The 21,011-nt window shown below is 31.6% G+C and overlaps 1 non-coding gene across 1 annotated transcript; it reads left to right on the top strand.

Annotated features, from left to right (window-relative positions):
* The first annotated feature begins 18,143 nt into the window (after positions 1 to 18,143).
* Positions 18,144 to 18,216, top strand: TRNAK-CUU (transfer RNA lysine (anticodon CUU)). Its single transcript has one exon. It is a non-coding gene; the product is annotated as a tRNA-Lys (tRNA).
* The last annotated feature ends 2,795 nt before the right edge of the window (positions 18,217 to 21,011 follow it).

Genomic DNA, 21,011 nt, shown 5'->3' with positions numbered 1-21,011 from the left:
TATTTAAAAATATAAAACTTTTTATGCAAGAATTGCATTTTAAAAAATAAAGCGCAGGACACAAGAAAACAAACAACAACAACAAGAAAAAAAAGCAAGAAGTTATATCCTTATATACAAGCCGCTTTTAAAATTTAAATGAAGATTTTAATGTTCCCTTCCAAGAAACTGAAATCTCAATTTGCCAATCTTGGTAGTATAATGCAAGAAAAGTTAATTGCAGTGAAGCAGGATGTTTAAGCACAATCTTATTCAAAACATATGTGTACGCTAAGTTGCTGAATTTAAAAGTTATCCGAAACAAATATTCCAAAATAAAAGTTGTTACACAGCAAAAGTTATTGACTTACCTCTCCTCTTTCAGTTGGGTAATTCTATGTCAAATTTACGAGCAACCTGTAGAGACATTAGGTATTTTTTTGGAAGCAGGCAAGATGAAAAATTAGCAACGCCTTCGCCGGGAATCGAACCGCGGACCTCTCAATTTAGCGCTGAGCGTGCAGACCACCACACCACGGAGCCATGACAAGAAGATGGGAGAAATATCTTATAAGTTTTCAAATTAATTAAAGTCGAATTTTTGTGCAATTAGAATCTGTGATTTTGTTTTTGAAACGTGTTTATATTTATAAAATTAATAATAATAAAAAAAGAAAATATTTAATAATAATAATAATAAAAGGAAAATAAATTAAAAATAATAATAAAAAAAGAACATCTTTAATAATAATAATAATAAAAAGAAAATCTGAAAGGTTTCAGATTTTAAATTACGCCCCAGGAGCTTTTTTTTTAACATTTTGTGTGTTACCTTTATTATTAAATATTACGTTCAGTTCAAGAGCAATATCGCAAAATAATTTTAAATTGAGCATATCTTTCGATTTTCCGATACGCAGTCTCACGCGCTGGAGATAAAAATGTTTTTTCTGCACGACGTTGCCATTGCTCGCTTTGAAATCCTTGAGTTTGTTGATCAAAAATTCGCTAAAGTTTTACAAAATGTGAAATCGATAATAAAACAAATTCAAAATTTCAAATTTGGGCTTCCACATGCCCGTATTCGTAGGAGGATTACGTCATTCAAAATTCGATGGCTCTATGTACCGTTGTTTTATCACAATGAGAGAAATATACATACATTTATGCAGATTTTTTATTATTCAATTTCTTCAAATATAATGCAGGACTCTAACATTTGGTAGTAACAGTTTGAAAAGTGAAACGGACATTTATTAGTGAATTAACGCAAAATGAAAACAATAGTCCTTCAGGGACAAAGCCACTTTGGACTAATAAAATAAAAATTTAATGAAGCTTTTGAAAACTTTTGTTCATGTTAAAAGTCAAACTCATATATTTAAGTTATTTTATGGGCAGTTATTTGTATTATGATTACGTTGTATGCTTTATATTACAGAGAAATGGTGGAAAGGAAAGAAATTTAAGGAGGTTGATGAAGAAAATTGTTCTTGTAAAAAACGGGTCGATGCAAGAAAAAGACTAAGAATCCCTGCTTTAGATGTTTATCTCTCAGAAAGCCTAAATTTATTTTAAGTTTTTAAAAATATAGTTTTGGATTTAGTTTCCAAAAATGGAATTTGATCTCTAAAGCAAGCCTCTTTCTTTCAACATAGTTTTTATCAGCTTTAAATTTAATTCATTTATTTTGATCGTTTTTATGTAACAGTTTTATCCAATAATTACAAAATTATTATTTTGTATCAACATGTCTTGATCTGTACTTATCTATTCTTAAAACATAGGCAGTGGACTAAAATACGAGTGACATCGAACACGAAAGGTCTCGAACTTGTGACTGCCTAGCTATCCTTTATCAAGAATGAAGAGCACGAGGAAACGACAAATGCTCATGCCAAAATAAAGATATAAATCTCAGACCACTCCTATACGGAAGCCCCATAAATACTGTTTAACCTTTCCCATTTCCAATTTTTCTCTAATTTATTGTATTTTCCTTGGTTTTTCTCTTTGGTAAGTACTTAAACATTGTACTATTAGATGGATTATGTTATTTGTAATTAACTTACGAGTTTATGCCCTTGTTAAATGCAGCATTTAGATGAAGATTTGTTTCTTAATTTTTGTTTACTCTAGAAATTTATTTCATTCTATCATCAAAGTTAACAATTGTTATTTTAAGCATGGATATCAATATATTCCCTTGCCTAATATTTCTAACCGATGAGAAATTTGCATTTCTCCCTTGCGACTGCGCAGCGCTGAAGACGCGGAAAGTTCAACGCTATATAGTCCCGTCGTAGAAGCTAAGAAAGGTGTCTTTCTGTGTGTGTGTGTGCGAAAAAATTGTGTCTTCCTGACGTCCTTGTTATCGACATGCCCAGCAGCCGTGGTTCTTTTCAGCGTGGTGTTGTGATCTAATATACGGAAATGTCGCAGCCAAGTGTCTGATCATTCTTTATCCATCTTTTATCTTCTTCATGTTATACTTATTTCTCAGATGTCATAGATTAACAAATCCTGGTCACCGGCTTTGTTACGCTCAAGGAAAGCACCCATTGAAATTAATATTTAGCTTACAGGACGTATACTCTTTTGGTAAGGAACCAGATTTTATAATAAGTCAAGACCCTCAACGTTATCCCAAATTAAAATTTAACACTGGTTTTAAAAATTCCATTTTGATAATTATGCACTTAGCGTATAATGGAAATGTAAGTATTTGAAAACTGAAAATTTCCTCATTCCCCCACCTTGAATTATTTTTTCCAAAAAACCAGTTCAAGGTCGATCACTTAAAAAAGATTTTTCTTTGTTATAAGCAATATCAAAAAGAATCTTGAAGTCGTACTTAAAACACTTTTTTTTTTTTTTCCAAGAAAACTATTCTTAAAATTATTTGAAAGAATGAACGATGCACCTTTTATTCCGCTCGTGCACAGTGAAAGGGAAAGGAAAGTTCACCAAGTGATTCTTGGTGCAAACTGAAAAAGGTGCGCCAAGGCAAATTTAAAAATTTCTCCGTAAGGTTTTCACCAAATTTTACAAACTGTAATATTAAGGCAGAATTTGAAGCGTAAAATTGATACACGGGGGGAAAAAATCGGTATGCTAATTGCGAAAAAGACGGATTTTGTGTCAAAATAACTATGTTAGAACAATGCTATATATAAATCTAATATACACCCTAAGTCTCACTTTCGAGACATGAAAAACGCAAGTTAAATTTTGTCAATCGACCCAGTAAAACGGGAGATGTAGAAATGTCCTCCCTCCCACACACTTTTTTACGAAAGGTGCATCTAGAAGTCTGTCGAAATAACAAAATGTCATAATGCATCATTAAGCATTTAATTTCTTCAATAAAGGAAATTAAATTATTCATTAAGTAAGTTTAACTTTAAGAAAATTACACAGCAAGAGTCTGATACAACTTATCAAGTGGACACTTGGCTTTTACTAAGTCCTTCTCTGCCTACTCACCAGAGGGCAGCCTTGTTGTCACAGTTACTCCAACAGTTTATGCTAAAGGATTGGTTAGGAGTTTTATTTTCATTTATACTTGGATTAATTGCCTCAATATCTTAGTATTTTCAGTCTCTTGTTGCCGTTAAATCTAAACCTCAAGGTATGGTTATTAGTATAATTATAACTTTGTCAAATCCGGATTCGAATCCCGTTTACGACATGCACGTTTGTTACTGTATTCCCTTTGTAGCATGGGTAAATTAAAAAATCTGTCGAGAGAAAAGGTCTTTTGAGAGGATTAGGGGTGTTAGGAGAAGAATAGTTCGGTATTAGAAGAAGAAGAGTAAAAAGTTCTCGAATTTAAGTCTCCAGAGGCCCCTGGACTGAAGTAGGGAAGTAGCTATCTTGCGTTTCTCTTAATTAAAAATTCTACCAATTTCATTAGATTTGTATTGTATATTTTTGACTGAGTTTCTTTATTCTTATTTTAGAAAAATGCATTGAGAATTATTTTAGAATAAACTTGAATTTCACTAGCAAGTTAAATTAAATTTAATTTTGAACAATTATTGCCTAATTTTGAGACTATTTTCTAGGTACGAGCAATCTTCTTATTATTACAATCTCTATGCAATTTTCATTTATTATAGTATTAAAAATTAAAACATTACGCCATGAGAAATTTTTGGGGGTGTTTTCGTAACAGATATGAATATCTAAGAATATTTTTTAAATCACGGTTTTAGTTAAATCTAATAAAGAGAGAGAGAGAGAGAGAGAAAAAAAAGGAACATATTTTTATTTATCAAATTATTCTTGGTCTTATAAGAAACAAACTAAAATCGCGGAACCGCTAACAATCATTGGTTTTAAATCAAAACTGTCAAAGATAAATTTAAATCTGTGTTGCCATTCCTATACATACCATAAATCGTAAAATTATGTTAATGCTTACTATGGGTGTCCTACGAATTTTTTTAGTCACGTATGACCAAAAATGTTAAAAAACATTATTTTTTTTACTTTTTAAGGTATTTAATTAAGTGTGACACTTGGCTTTTCCTAAGTTTTTCTCTGCCTACTCACCAGAGGGCAGCCTTGTTGTCACAGTTACTCCAACAGTTTATGCTAAAGGAATGGTTAGAAGTTTTATCTATACTTGGATTAATTGCCTCAATATCTTAGTATTTATCTTAGTATTTACATTTTATTCTATTTGCAATTTAAAAGTTTTCAAAATATATTCTAAGTATATGTTTTTTGCAATCCACAATGTATGCAATCCACAATATATTTGTTCACAAGATGTATTTTATAATCCATAAGTAGGGAAAACAATAAAATTCTTACCTCCGAGCATAGGAAAATGGCTTCTTTTAACTAGCGTAGCAACGAAGTTCGTAATTTCACTTTTCTTTCAGTTTTTACAATCTGTTGTTTGGTGTAAGATTATATTTAATCCTCTCAAAGATCCTTTTGGAAAAGGCACTAAAATTTGGCAAATTAAATTACAGATCTCCGTTTAGAAGATTATTTTTCAATGGATCTCATGGACGGTGATCGAAATTTTACAAGGATTAATTACATGTTTTATATAAGGTAAATTATAAGGTATTTTCTCCTTCCTTCCAGCATGCCTCCTTGTTGTAACTGTTAGCACACTCGGCGCATATTTGAGAGGTCCAGGCTCAAATCCCGGCGAGAGCATATCTCATTTTTCATGTCGTTTAGTATAAAAAATAAGCTAATGACTCTACAATGGCACCCAAGCTAAAAGGTGGTGGATGCAGATTTCTGCCCCAGCCGGATTAGGCGATTGGGTCTCCTACTCCCCAGTAGCCTTTTAAAAGGGGGAGTATATAAGGTATTTATTTTCTGCCTTCTTTTTGCCTGTCTTCGTGGTGTAACGGTAACACACTCGTCGCGTATTCTAGAGGTCTAGGTGCGTGTTCCCGAAATATCATTGCTCATTTTCATGATTCCTGCATCAAAAATCCTAATGACTCTACAAAATATAAAAAAATTGCTTCAAAATTAAATAAAAGCAAAACTAAAAATAATTCTGATGAAACGCTGCATTGTTAACATATGCGTGCAAAATTTCAGGGAACTCTGTAATGCAAAAATGGGTCAAAAACTGAATTCAAGATTTGATACAAACATACGAATAGGGAAACTTATTTAAGTAAAATTACGTAAAAATTGATAAATCAGATTAATTTGGTTAAAATTTCGTATTAACAATTTCCATGGGTTCTGTGCTTTGTTATGCAAGTAGACAAAAATCATTGTAGCAACAAATTTCCGAATATAAAGAAAAAGAACAGTTATAGAATCTTTGCTTTTGTTACAATATCATTTGTTACAATTATCAGTTATTTATTACAATAATCGTAGCAGTGCACTAATTATACAGTAGAGCTCTGATACATCTCTGCATTAAAATATAATTCTTGTACATTCGAACACAAAATGAATACTACGGGATATTAGGAAAAGAAATATTACCATAATCTCGAATTGCACTTTTCCTTTTACGATAGCTGAATTTTTGTATTATTTTCCTTTAACTTCCACAAAACAAATGCCCCATCCATTTGAATACAATTACCTACAGCATCTAACCAGTTTCTGTTTAACCTTCACGAGCAGCTTGTTTTTGAATGTGAGGAACAATAAATTTCCTTTTTGCCTCAAGAGAGAAAATTACAAAAGTTACAGATTATATAGCATTTAACTTGCAGTCCAGACCACACTCATTTTATACAATAAGTCACTGTGCGTGTGACTTTCGAAAAAGGATAACACGTTTCTTATTCATGCGGTCTACCACATGACGAATTCACTTCCCCCAACAACATTCTGGGATTATTATAAAACCTTTTCAGATTTCAAAGCAAAATGTACTGCCTACTAATAACTAGCTTTTAAATCACAATAGAGACAGAGTTAGAATCATTTTTGGACTGGATTCTTTTGTAAAGGTACCCGTGCCGAGCGTGCGTCTAACGTTTTTGGGGGGTTGTTGTTTCTTCAGCGAAATCACCACAGCATACTTCCCCTTGCATTATCTTTCCAAGGTTCTTTCTATAATGTATGCAGTTTTTACACCAAAAACGCATGCGCGGTAGCCTCTTTTCTTTTTTAACATCCGGCAAGTGAATATTGCATTTAATCGAAGACAATAACTCAGATTAAAATTGTTTTTAATGTTTTTTATGAAAATTTCCCACAGAAAATAAGTTTTAACCTGCGTTTTGCAATATTCATTAACTATGTCCATTGCTCTCATTTATTTAATATAATACTTGAAGAGTAATATATTATTAGTGTATCCCTGAATTTGGTAATTTATTTTTGATTTTTTTCAGGCATTACACTTGTAACCATACCATTATGTTTTGCATAATTTCGAATGCATTCACCACCTATTTAATCATTTTACCTCTTTCGGAAACACTGACACGAATGTGTTTAATTTTTTAACTAGAATTATTATAACTCAAAACAATAAAAATATGTCTGAGAGCTATTTAGAATAGAATCTTCCAGTAATAAAAGCAAATGAATTATCACGTGGCAGCCTGGTAATATTTTATTCTATTTGATAATCACTGCTTCGTTCCTTTAATCATGCTAGAAAATATAGGTCATTGACAAATATACGTATATTTATATACTATATAAATATATGTTAGGATATAGGCTTAAAATATTTAACATAAAAATCTTCCAAGATGGCATGATAAAAATTGAATAAGATGAACTCGATACATTTTCGAAGAATGTGAATAATCGATATCCTTTAATTACATTGGCTTTCAAAAGTTAAGCAACGAACGAAAAACTGATGGTAACTCAAAAAGCATGCAAGCAATTGGACGAAAACTTAAAAAGGCAAGAAAATGTTACAGAGATTATTTACATTTTGCGATATCAACAGGAATATAAAGTCTCCTAAATACGAACATACAAATTAAATAAATAAATAAATAAATAAACTCAATATTGAGATTCTTATGCTGTATGATGTTGTTAATGAGCTGCTTAGGTATTGATCACATAAAGAATTTCTAACCCTATCTAACGGTTTGAGAAGAGGACTGGAGGACAGAACACGCATCTTAGAGCGTCCTACGCATGCTGAATGGGATTATGGTAGGGAGGGCATACTGTAGTGGCAATTCTATTTAAATTAAAGCTTCTTCTTTCAGATAATGGTGCATGAGGCCAGCAGGGTGAGGACAGGCATTATCTACTTGCAGAAAAGGTACTGTCAATTGTGGCAGCACACGGACGAACAATGGGATTCAACATGTCATCTCTGTATCTTTGAACATTGAGAGTTCCATGTACAAGTCTGTACGTCACCTAAAGACATTCCTCAACATACAAGAACACTACTTTCTGCATCCCTTTTCCGTTTGTTAAACGGAAGTATCGAGTGTCTGCTTCACTCCATATGTAGACATGTCAAGAATCACTCTGCAAAATAAAGCGGAACTCGGTAATGAACAGAACAGACCTCTACTAATTTCCAGTCCAATTTACGCGACTATGTGTCCAATTCAAACAATGCCGTTCGCCTAGGGTACAGGACTTTTTCATCCATCCTTCTGCGTACTATCGTGGCTGATACTATCCTTCCTGTAGCAGAAATAAACCCTGATCTAAGCTGAGATAGAATTGCAGTCCTGTTGCAACGCGTACTAAGTTGGAAAAATAGGCCATCTGCAGAAGTGGTACGTTTTGGCTTACCTTCGGTAGGTCTTTGAGAGGCTGAACTAGTACTTAAAAATTGGTTCCACAATCCAAATTGGATCACGGAATGGTCGATATTTAGCAATATTGCAACGTCAGACTGTCCGGTTTAATTGCGACTATCTGAATCTACGTTTAATTGACTTATGACTCGATAACGCAATTCACCTCGAATTCATTTTTACCCTTGGCTGTCTCGAAATTGTTCAATGTACAGTTCTTCATAGCCTTATGTTCAATGTACCTCTTAAACAGCTGGTTTTAAGCTATATCGTACATAAGTGATGGCAGAGCCACTCTTTTGCATAATGCTGCACGATGCAACTTGCTTTTGTTTGTAACATACCCAAATTTCAAGAACTTCAAACTAATTTTAGGGAATCTTTTGCGATTTTTCAATTTACTGCTTAACTTTTGAAAGCCAATGTATATTTTCATTAATGTTAATTTGCCATTTACATTCAACTGCCACATACGTGGAAGTTATTTATTTATTTTATTATCCCAAAGGACGCTAGCCCAGAAGGGCTATTAATTTCCCAGAAATTTCGTTTTCGCATTTTGCGAAAATTTTGCTATTAGGTATTAGGTATAAGGTATAAATATATATTTTGCTATTAGGTATAAAGTAGTATTTTCTGTTAGGTATATTTATAAGGTATTTCTTCCGCCTTCTTGGCACGCCTTCGTGGTGTGGTGGTCTGCACACTGTGCGTATTCCAGAGGTCCGTGGTTCGATTCCCGGCGAAGGCGTTGCTAATTTTTCCTCTTGCCTGCTTCCAAAAATACCTAATGTCACTACACTGGCCCCCGAATTAAAAGGATGTTGGGTGATGATTCTCCTCATCCAGGATTTGGCGATTGGGTCCTTAAAAACCCCAGTCGCCCTTTAAAAAGGGGGGAATATATAAGATATTTCTCCCACCTTAGCGTGCCTTCGTGCTGTGGTGGTTTGCACGCTGAGCGTGCAATTGAGAGGTCCGCGGTTCGATTCCAGGCGAAGGCGTTGCATATTTTTCATCACTCTTGCTTCCAAAATACCTAATGTCACTACAAATTTCTTTTTCGCATTTTAAGATTTTACCGATTTCAAATGAGTAGTAAGCGTTTTATGGAAATATCTTTGCAAGCATTTGCATAAATTTACAAATTACGTTTTGAAAAAAAAAAAAAAAAGCTTTGGTATGGACAAATGCAAAAGTAATATGTAATAATAATGCAAATGCAAAAGTAATTAGTAATGCAAAAGTAATAAGATTATGTGAGGAAACACAAAATTTATGCATATCGAAATATATTTACACACTCAACGAGTAGTAACACTCTCAACGAATATTTATGTTGAATATATTCCTACACTACAGTAATTTGTTCTCTTTTAGATTTATGGTTTTATAACTAGAATGTTTCTTAATAAACATAACAATTTTATTAATTATAGTTGATTAATAATTATCTAATAGTAAATATCGAAATAAAGTTTGCTAGTTTTTGAACTAATGCTCTATTACTAGGAAATAATTACATACGCACCCTTGACTTAATATTGATACACGCTCATATAAAATAAATATTTATAAATAAATGCGTAGAAAATTGACATTGAAAATTTGACACGTTTTTTAAACCAGAAAATGTCTTTTCCTTTCATTTGTATATTCTGAAATACTTTTTCAAGCAATGCCTTTGAGTAAACTTCGATGTCTATCCAGTTGTCAGTTTAGATGGTTTGCAAAACATTGTAAAAAAGCATATGGTTAAAAACATATTTTAAGATTCCTTCCAGAAGCCTTTTCTTGAAAATAACTTAAAATGCCTCTTCTTCACACTTAGTTTATGACCCCTCAAAGGTTAGAACTAAGAGAAATTGTAAAACGTCGCCTATTTTCGAGTTTCAGCAAAACTGGGCGCATTTTGCTCAGCAATACCAATTCTGGTCACGACTCAAAAAACTTCACATTTAGCCAAAGTCGGGAAGAAGAGGGGAGGTGAGGAATAGTAGAAGACGAGTACACTTTAGAAGTAACTGAAAAGGAAAAGGCCAGTAAATCTTTACTTAATCCTTCATAATATACTCTCTTCCATTCTAAAAGGAGAGGGGTTGCAGCAATTGCAATAAGTATTCTTGGACATGATATACACTTTTTTTTCTGGACCTTTTTGAGGTGAAGACGAACAGAGACCTCGACGATGTCAAAGCTTAATGGGATGCAGGGACTGTCACCAAATTGTCATCATTTGTTATTCCCAGCTTAATTCTTTCTGAAGATTTCTGACTTCCAAAGCCTTAAAGGCGGAAAACATTACACTTTGAAACATCAACTTCTCCCCCTCAGGAGGGAGTAACAAGTTCGACCTTTAGTTGAGTAGAGCTTAGTTTTTTTTGCAAGTGCAGTGAACCTTCTTGCAGCGGCTATCTCATTAAGAGGAACACTGCTGAAAGTAACAGGTATTTCTGACAGCATAAATAAATATCGCTATTGAACACCACCTCTCGAATATGACCACCTCTACAAAAGACCGAACACTTTGAGTATCGTAAATGTCTCATAGATAAATTATTGTACTCTAAGAAACATGTAACTTCTGTGATTTCTGTAATGGCGTCCGTAAAATGACCCCTTCTGAAAGTGATCAGACTTTTTGAGAACATAAATAAGAATAAATTAAAATTTTCTCTTCAAGTCGACCATCTACACAGAAGTTCAGAATCATTTGGAACCATTAATGGTCTCCTAATACAGGTTCTACTGTGCTGTACTTTTACATAGCTTCCAATAAGTATTTTATTTGCTGTACTTTAAGAACACTTAGAATGCGAAACTAACATGAGTTTTCTGTTTTGAGAAATGCTCAAATAAACTACATTATTTCACAAAAAAAAAAAAAAAAAAAAAAAATACTTATGAAGCTAATTCTTTAAACAGATATTAAATGATCAGTCATAGATTAGCAATGCTTGTAAATAATAAACTTGTTAATATTTTTAATTAGTTTTTGAAAAAAGGTAATGACATCAATATTTTCTATTAAGAATCAAATTAATAAGAATTTTTTAAAGCAATTTTGACTGCACAATAATTGAGGAAATTTAGAAATAATTTTTACCGAAAAGTTAAAAGAAAGAATCTAAGGTAATTTTGTTTGCATGTGAATTTAATTTCAGTATAGTGAACCTTTTCTAAGACGAACCCTACCATTCCAGTTGATTTGGTCTTTTGTGAAGATTGCCCTCTTAATGATGTAATGTTTAATGAATTTATTTATGTTCTCAGACATACTGATCACTTACAATAGTGGTCATTTTAGATACATGCCTCCACAAGAGAGTTTAATGTATTTCATGAAATATCAAATTTTCATCATCTTTAGCTAAAATGATATTTTTATGTAATAAACTGCCTCCTTTTCACCTACAAAATGTTAATGTTTTGATGCGATTCAACATTGTGATTCAGATATTAATGACATTTAGAACTTATTAGTAAACAAAATAAAAAGATATCTACAAACATTTTTCTCATGGATAAGCTCAAAACATCCATTAAAAAAAAATCTTGCAATTGTGATTTAGAAAATTAAAAGCGCATTAATTTTAGTAAATTATTTGAGATAATCGCAAACCTGTTATTCAAAAATGCTTTTCTCATATGCAAATGCCTTTACAGAACTTGTTCTATAGGAGGTCGGTCTCTTACAAAGCATTTTGAATAACTTCTACTGTATTTACGTGCTAAATTACAGAAGAACGCGCCTACTATGACTACAAAAAAATGTATTATTGTCCATACGATGTACTGTACATAGTATGGACAATAATTTGTAAACCAGAGCCATCAAAGTAGCGAAAAACTTTATACTGTGAAAATGGAAACGGGCTTATAATTTTAGGTGATTAAAAAGTTTCGCAATTCCTTACCAATGAGCCGCAAGTAGGCCACAAGAACAATTACAAGTAATGGACTGATTTTTGATTGCCACACATACTTTTATATTTCAGATTTGGAAATTACAACCGACCGGCTTAATTTAAATTCAAGACAATTCATTAATCATTTTTCCTTCCAAAATGAATTTTCTGACTAACAGAGGATTATCTAAGCACCTTTGTGAAACTCCTAATGATACAAGTGCAGTAAGAAACAAGATACTACCATATATGATAATTTTTCAAATACGCTAGAATATTGTCCAGTTATTCGAACGTCGTATGTGAAACAAAAAGAAATTATTTTCTCGTCTGTTTCCTGTAAATTTCGTTTTCTTACCCTAGACAGAAAATCAAGTATATGAGCTATAATTTTTTTTAGCATGACATCCCAAAAAATTATATGCTGATAATTTGATTTATAAATAAAATTAAAAATAATAAAAGACTAAAATTTTATTGATAACAAGAGGCAAAAACTGATTAAATATTAGCATATTTTTACACATTATTATTCGCCAGTTCATGAGATGACTTTAGCAGCTAAAAATATTTATCAGATTTTGAGCTTTACCATTGAAGTTTTTCAATCACTCTTGAAAATTCTATTTCGACATCATAATTCAAAGATTATTCAAAGATTCAAAGAGAAATCAAGTGCCAAGTGATAATAATTTTTTTTTACCAGAGTACAAATGCAAAGAAGGAATGAAAACAATAAGAGCAAAAAAGTTGTAACAAAAGGCAATGCGATGCAAGACTGGCGCTGCATTGGACTAACAGCCCTCTCTATCGGCATATAATCGACACTGGCAGCTGAAACACTGGTTTTGATTTTATGCCAGTGTTCATCCTATGCTTGTATCGAACGCCAGTTTTGATCTTATGCAAGTAACCCTAAAAATTATAATTTATGGAAATTCCTCTGCACTACACAAGTGTATGAACTGCATGTCCAGGCCTGTCGAATGCTCAATAATTGAACGCAAGTTCACAAATTACCTGCTCCATTAGATAATAAAAAGTCAGTATTTGCCTGTAATGGTAATCATTACATGTAAATAATACGAATTAAATATTAATGTAATCACTCAGTAATCAGTGAATACATATTATGTACACTGCGGGGGGAAGGGGGGACAGTTCTACATCTCCCGTTCTACTGGGCCGATTGACGAAATTCAAATTGGATTTATCATGTCTCGAAAGCGCGGCTCAGGATATATATTACATTTATATTTAGCGTTGTTCTAACATAGGTATTTTGACACAAAATCGGACCTTTTTCTGAATTGACATGCCAATTGTTTTACATATTTCGATTCTAAGACTCGATAATGCCTAATTTGAAATTTTGTCAAATCTGGAGAGAAATTTACGGAGAAATTCAAAAATTTATCATAGCGCATTTTTTTCAGTTTGCATCAAGAATAATTGACTTGTCGAACTTCTTAATTTATAGCAAGCTATTTTCCTTTCCTTTTTATAATTGTACACGAGCTGAAAGAAGTCATCCTTCATACTTTCAAATAATTTTAATAAAGTGCGAAAAGCACATTTGGCGTTATTATCGCTTATAACAAACAAGCCAAGTTTCAAAACGCACCAATATGTAAATTTACGTATATCTTAGAAAATTTTGAATAAAAAACTCTAATATTTTGCAGATGTGCCTAGAAATACATCTACTTTGAGATGATGTTAAAAATTTTATAGGTACAAATTTTATAATACAAAAATTTTTTCGAAAAATTTATAAAAAATGATTTAAAATACAAATTTAAAAAAATCGTAAAAAATGTGTGAATTATATTTGGATTAATTCTGAAAGAAGAAATCAAGTAAGTTTAATAAAAAAGAGAGATATTTTTAAATATATATCAAATTCATAATTAACATTGAGAGTTAATTTTTTAAAAACTATTCCGGCGAATTTTTACAAAACTTGGCAGTTCGGCACAATTTGAGTCGTAGAATATCCTAAGTCAAGCTTTCGAGACATGAAAAACGCAAGTTGAATTTCGTCAATCGGCCTAGTAATACGGGAGATATAGAACTGTGCCCCCTTTTTTTTCGCACTATACATGGGAACAAACTATATGAATTAGTATCAATATATGCTATGTTTAGAATCATAAAATATCCAATTATATATAGGAGATATTGACAACAAACCGAAAAAGTAAGCAGAAGATGGGGATCTAACCGTGCAGTCCACGCAATCACTACACTTCAAGCAAGCTCAGACATAAGACTTGGAAGAATTAAAAAAGCAACAAGTGGTAATGCGATTCTTTTTATGGCAGAAAAGCTTGCTCTGAAATTTGGCATGGAACTCATAGCATCTAGAACTCATGGCAAAGATATATGCAGAACACTGCATCACTGATCAGAAAAATTTGCCACTCTAAGAGTAAAGGAAGGGTGCCAAAGGTTTGGAGAGGAAGGGCCATCTTTTTGTAGACGAAGAGTGACCTAAGGCACTAAAGCGCATCACGGAAGCCATTGCATAAAAGTAATTCAACTCGTTCAGCAATATTGAAGTGTAACAATAAAAAAAAATCGCTGATGTTATGCACTTCAGTGTTGGAACTGTTCATGCAACTATCGCAGAGCAACTGAAATTCCGTAAAGTATACGCCTAATGGGCTTGTCACATTTAGCCCGTAAAATATACACAACTTGACTGAGTACCAAGAGTCATCTAGTTGGATGATACATGAAGATGAGAGAGCATGAATGGTTCCAAGAATCAGCTAAGGGCTTTTTGAGAACATTAATTTGCTTTCTGCTAAATCAGTGCTAAATAAGTTCAGTATTAAAATAAAATAATGAAACTTTTTTTTTACCTAAAATATTTATCTGCATACAAATATTATTTTTTCAACAGATTGCTGAATATTTTAGACAATTTATATATCGGACATATTAATTTAAATTTGTTAAAAAATGTGTTAAAGGCTTCTTAAAAAGCATTTCATATAATGTTATCTGCTAATATATTACCTAAACATTAAAAAAATCATCAACAAAAATTCAGAATATGTAATTCAATGAGTTAATTTTAAGTAACTGTGACTTAATCGGTCTCGAAGAAGTATGAGTGATGCAGATAATTAGAGTTGCAAATGCCTGTAAAAAGATAATTTGAGTTCTGCTGAGCTGAGAATTGTAAGAATGTATTTAAAAGATGCCTTTTAGTTAATTTTTGCTAATGAAAAATTAAACCTATTTTGTTGTTTCTGTATGCTTGTTTAACCTTTTCTTGTTCTTGCGAATTATAATCTTTACACTAAATAGAAGTCTGAACAAAATTAATAGGTTTATTAAAAACTGCAGTTTGCAGAACAACTAAAGTTTTTAACAAATACTAGCCGCATTTGCTTTATTGGATTTCAACAATTCCAGTTTCACTATCCAAATACGTAAGTTGGCTATTTTTGGTCGTCTCGAATTTAACAACTTTACTGGCCGGCTGTTGCAATATTATTCCTAAACTACAGTTCATTCGCTTTTTAAATACAACCTGATTTGCCTTTTAGTGAAAGAAGAAATACTAGTTACAGAAAAGAATTAAGAAAAAAATAATCACGTTAACTAAAATAAACTGTACAGATATTGGAAAAAAAAAATCTAACAATTTTAGAATTTGGATACCCTTTCCTTACGAATACTAAACAATGAACCTACGAAATGACATTGTGTTCTAATAAATTTTCAATTTAAAACTTTAAACACAAATTTCTGATATCCGGTTTTGGCTTAAGGAGTAAACAGAGAAAAAATGCATTTAAAAAAAGAACATTTAATTTAACAAATTAAATTAACTTTAAATTAAAATAAAAGAAATTAAGAATAAAATAAAATGTAAAATGTAAAATACAACAGAAATGACGTAAAAGAATGCTTTCGAAATGATTTTCAGTTAAATTACCGAAAAACAAAATATAAGTTCTAGAACACTTTTTTAATTAGCTCAGTATGTTTGTAGATCATTTAGTTTTAGAATAAGATAACAGTTCTGAATTTCAAACACATTTTAAAAATTGTACTAAAATCAGTTTGATTTATTCCTCTAAAAGAGCTGATACAGCAAATCAATTTTTTAAATTTTCTTTTTGATAAATCATTCATTTTTAAGAAAAATATTACTTTCACCACACTAAAAATATGACTTTATAAAATCATTGTTGAGAAAATTGTTGTTTTAAAAATTACTTGGATTACGTTCTTTTACATTGTATTGACCGGGCACGAGTAAAATAAGGGGAAGGAAGAGAGAAGATACGTTTTTTTTTCAAAAAGTTATAATTTTTTGAGTGCTGATAGAAAATCTAATGATAGATCTGCGATCAGCATTCCTCATTTACGAAGCTCAAAAACAACAAAACCACCTTCATCACAAACAGTTTCCTGTTGCATGTATGTTCTCGTTAAAAACCCACGGACGAGAAAGACGTGCTTGAAATAAGCATATTCATAGGTTTCTCTACAGATGAGAGTTATCAGTTCTATCTCCTTTTTTATCTACAGTTTCATATGAATCAAATAAACGTACTCTGCGATTGTATTACTGTTCTAAGATAGACGAATGTATTTGTAATCTGCATCTTAGTAATAGGTGGGATTTTTTATTACAAGAGAGTAGTTCTAGCGAAGTGAACACGCTTATGAGATTGGGTATTCCCCAGTTTTATCTATGATGTAAACAGAGAAATGAATATGATATATGAGCTCATTGTTCGATAGCATGTAACTAATTTTTCTGGATCCTATGTATATGAATACAGTGCATGTTAGCAATCGTAAAGCTGAATCTACATTATTCATTTAGAGGCACAGTATTTCGATTCATCTCAACGTGTCATGATTCATTCAAATATGTATTGTATAACTAAAATTATCTGCCATATTCAAACAGATACTAAAACAATTTCATTTTGGTAATGATATTTTAGAGATCGCTTCAGATTGCAAGTTTTATTTAGAAACCTAAATTCATACACTCTTTTATGATTGAACTTACATTACATACCTGTGAATGGTTTAAAAAAATGCTTTGTATAGCTCTTTTATGTTTGAATTTCTTTCTCATATGAAAAATGTTAGAAATAGTTTGATAATTTTGCAGTTGTAAATTTAGAACAGTCACAAAATATATAATAGAATAAAAAATACATAAAAGTGGACCTTCAGAACTAAAATCTAGCTTTAACGCAACTAAGATTAATTAAATTGTTAATTAAATAGAGCATAACCTCGGAAAACAGATTCCTTCAATTATGCAAAGGTTGCAGTATCCTTAAGGGGTGCAACAATAAACGGCGAGGAAAAATTCCCTTGGCATACAATTTCCTAATTCTTCATAGATGTTATTTTGGCTGGAAATTTTCAAAAATGAATATTGCCCTTTGGCTGCAGACAAAATACTGTTAAGAGCTAAACCGAGTAGTGGAATTTGGCAAGGAAAATGCTCTCTGAGAATCATGAGACATAGAAACTAAAAATAGCAGAAATCAAAATTAAAGTTAAACAAAATAGTTTTAAAATTAATTATTTCCGGTAAAAGTTTAGGAAACAGGAAAAAATATAAGAATAATAAAAAATCTACACTTTTGGCCGCTATTGACATTTTTATGAAAATAAGATGGCCAAATTAGTATAAGAAAAGCAGCCAGAAAATTTATACTGTAATTAAATTTAAACAAATTAAAAACATATAAGGTATTTCTCCTGCATTCTTAGCATACCTTCGTGGTGTAGTGGTCAGCACGCTCGACGCGTATTCGAGAGATTCGAGGTTCGAGTCCTGGCGAGGGCATTGCTCATTTTTCACGTCTTCCTGCTTCGAAATAACCTAATGTCTCTACAGTGGCATCCGAAATACAAAAGGGGGTGCATGATGATTCTACACCACCAGGATTTGACAATTAGGTTCTCTAATCCCCAGTCGCTCTTTAAAAGGGGGGAGTATATAAGGTATTTCTCCCCGCCTTCTTAGCATGCCTTCGTAGTGTAGTGGTCAGCACGCTCGATGCTTATTCGAGAGGTCCCTGGTTCGAGTCCCGGCCAGGGCATTTTTCATGTCTCCTGGTTCGAAATAACCTAATGTCTCTACAAACTAAATACAATATGTACAAATCTCCAACACTAATAAACACTTCCTGCTTCACCTACCTCATCGATTTCAGGAAATGCAATCATAATGTTATTAGATTAAAGATTAAAATTGACAGTTTATTTAAAGAAAACAAGGTTTTTAAAGAAAAAGTTAATGAATTTAATGGAAATTTTAATACCTGTTAGAATTTTAGTAAACAAAATTATTTAATTTTTTTAAATGATCTAATTTCTTATAAATATTTTTGATCCTAGATATTTGATTAAAAATTTTGCTACCAATTAATTTTTTTTTTTTGGAAATTTCACTATGCCAGACAATTAGTTTAATGATGATAAAGTTAAAATCCTTTCTTTTATCAAAAAATTTAATTTTATTGTTACTTAAAACCTATTTCTTTTTGACTTAATATTAGTCTTTTTTAGAATTAACCATGAAGGGTAAATTTGGAATTTTTCACTGGTCTCAAATTAATTAATTGCCATTACATAATTTTTCAAACTGACTTTGTAAAAGGATTGCTGAAATTGAAATTATTCATTAAATTCAGGTTATATGTCTGGGTGGAAAAATTGACCCTAATTGGAATTCCATTTATTTGTTGGAAAATAGTACCATTAAATTGAATATGTTTATGAAAAAGAGCGCAGTGTAGGAAATCATTCCCCTTGCTTTCTGTTGAACCTTGCTTTCTGTTCTTTTGCCTGATTTAGATAAAATCAGGCAAAAGTTGTGGTAGTTGTTGTAGTTGTTGGTTGTAAATTGTGGCTGTAATTGAAGATTTCTTTCTTTTCTTTTCTGTTATGTTTTTCTAAAATGAATTTTTAACTTACATTAACTTCTGTGTTACAATAGTTTTTTAAATACAAAAAAATTTAACTCTGCCCTCTCCGAGAAGATGATCTCTCTAATTGATAATACAATCAAAAGTTATGCTAAAAATTTCTGATTATGTCAACTTTTATAATTATGTAAATTCTTACATTTTCTTACGTTTATTTTTATAGAATATGTAAAATTATTATAAAAGCTGCTTAAATTGTTTTAAATTGCTGCTCTGTATTCACTACAGAGATAGACTGAATAAATAGGGATGCCTATCACAAAAACTAATTTCGACAGGTTTACTTCAGTCCCATTCAGAAACATACCAAAATAAAATATCTTAAGCCGAAACATTTTTTGCATTTCAAAATTTCCTTCAAAACATAGAAGCTATGAACATATATACACCGTCTCTATAAAGGCCCTTACCTGGAATATATTTTCGCAACCGCTGGTTGTAGATTTATACTTCTGCTTTCAAAATGTTTTAAAGGATTCAAAGATTCACATTTTAGTATTTTTAAATTAAAAAGATTAATTTTATATAAAATACGAAATCGAATTGACTAAAACTGATCGAGATATTTGATACTAAATTTGGGAATCATATTCAGGGGCTTTCTTTCAAATATGTTTTCAGTGATTTCATAATTCGGTTAATCATCTGGTAAGAGAAATATAATTTTCAACCAGATTAAATATTTGATATGTCTTTCTTTCCCAAATTAACAAGATTTAGCTTTTGACTTAAACTGAGATATATAAAATTTTTCTTTTCTCACGAGGCAACTGCATTGACACAAAGATTATGACTAAATTTTTTTATCATTCATTTCTAAAAGACATCAATGATAGATTATTTTAAGATGTCGAACTTTGCTTTTCATTGCCTTCCGCGGAGAAATACCTCACGTGGGTAAAGCTGGAGGGCAATCAAATTCCAACGGCAGCTTTCGTGATGAGAAATTTCTGATGTCCATCCTTTCCTGAGGCATAAAAAAATAATTTGTTCCTCAATGAAATATAGAGAAATATAATACATACAATAAAGTTCTGAAATTTTTTTTACACCCTTTGCATACTTGAAAAAATTCGACTATACATTTAGTCAAGTTTGAATATAATGAGTAAGAGAACTTCCTCATTACAGCCTTTTCTATATCAACGATAAATATAATTTGATGAAAACCAGAGAGAGATGAAACGTAAATGAAAATGTTTTGAAAACTAGAGAAACGTCAGAGAAATATAAATTACAAAAACCTATCCTTATTATTATTAAAATACTTTTGTAAAATGTAACACATATACTTATATAAACATGTATTTGTATACACTTATACTTGTATAATACACATACTTGCATAAATCAAAATTAATGTACATATCTTAGATTTATAACTTAGTTAATCTGTAGACATGGATGCAAACACTTTACCAATATTTATATATAAATCCACATACATCAGGCATACTTTTTTTTTGAAAATGAAATAAATATCATGTATTACAGCTAAAAAGAAATTTCTCTCTCATCCATTTATGCATTTCTGGTATTGCATGAAATCAAAAGATTTACTCGTTAAACTCGGACATAATTTAAATGTATCATCTACTTAACTACCGCTGAAAACTCGATGTTACGTACCAAACTTTCTTTCTTAAGCCAGTCTGAATGTCTATGAATACACAGTATGCCTATGCTTTATGACTTCACTACTTTAAGACATGATAAATGATAATACAGTCCCCATTCCAGTTGGCGTTTGCACAACGCTAACTACAATCTTTTCCCCACCTAGGGCAATACCATCTTAAGTGATCTTGACAGTCGACATGTAACAATGAACAAAAAAAAAAAAAAAAAAAAAATTGTCCCAGAACGAAAAACACATCTAACAACTCATCATCGGAAAGGGATGGTGG

Source organism: Stegodyphus dumicola, chromosome 1, assembly GCF_044657685.1.
Source record: "Stegodyphus dumicola isolate Sdum_Otavi_A_Nest chromosome 1, ASM4465768v1".
Taxonomy (NCBI): Eukaryota; Metazoa; Arthropoda; class Arachnida; order Araneae; family Eresidae; genus Stegodyphus; species Stegodyphus dumicola.
Note: the sequence above shows the minus strand (reverse complement) of the source record. Positions and strands in the feature narration are given on the sequence as shown.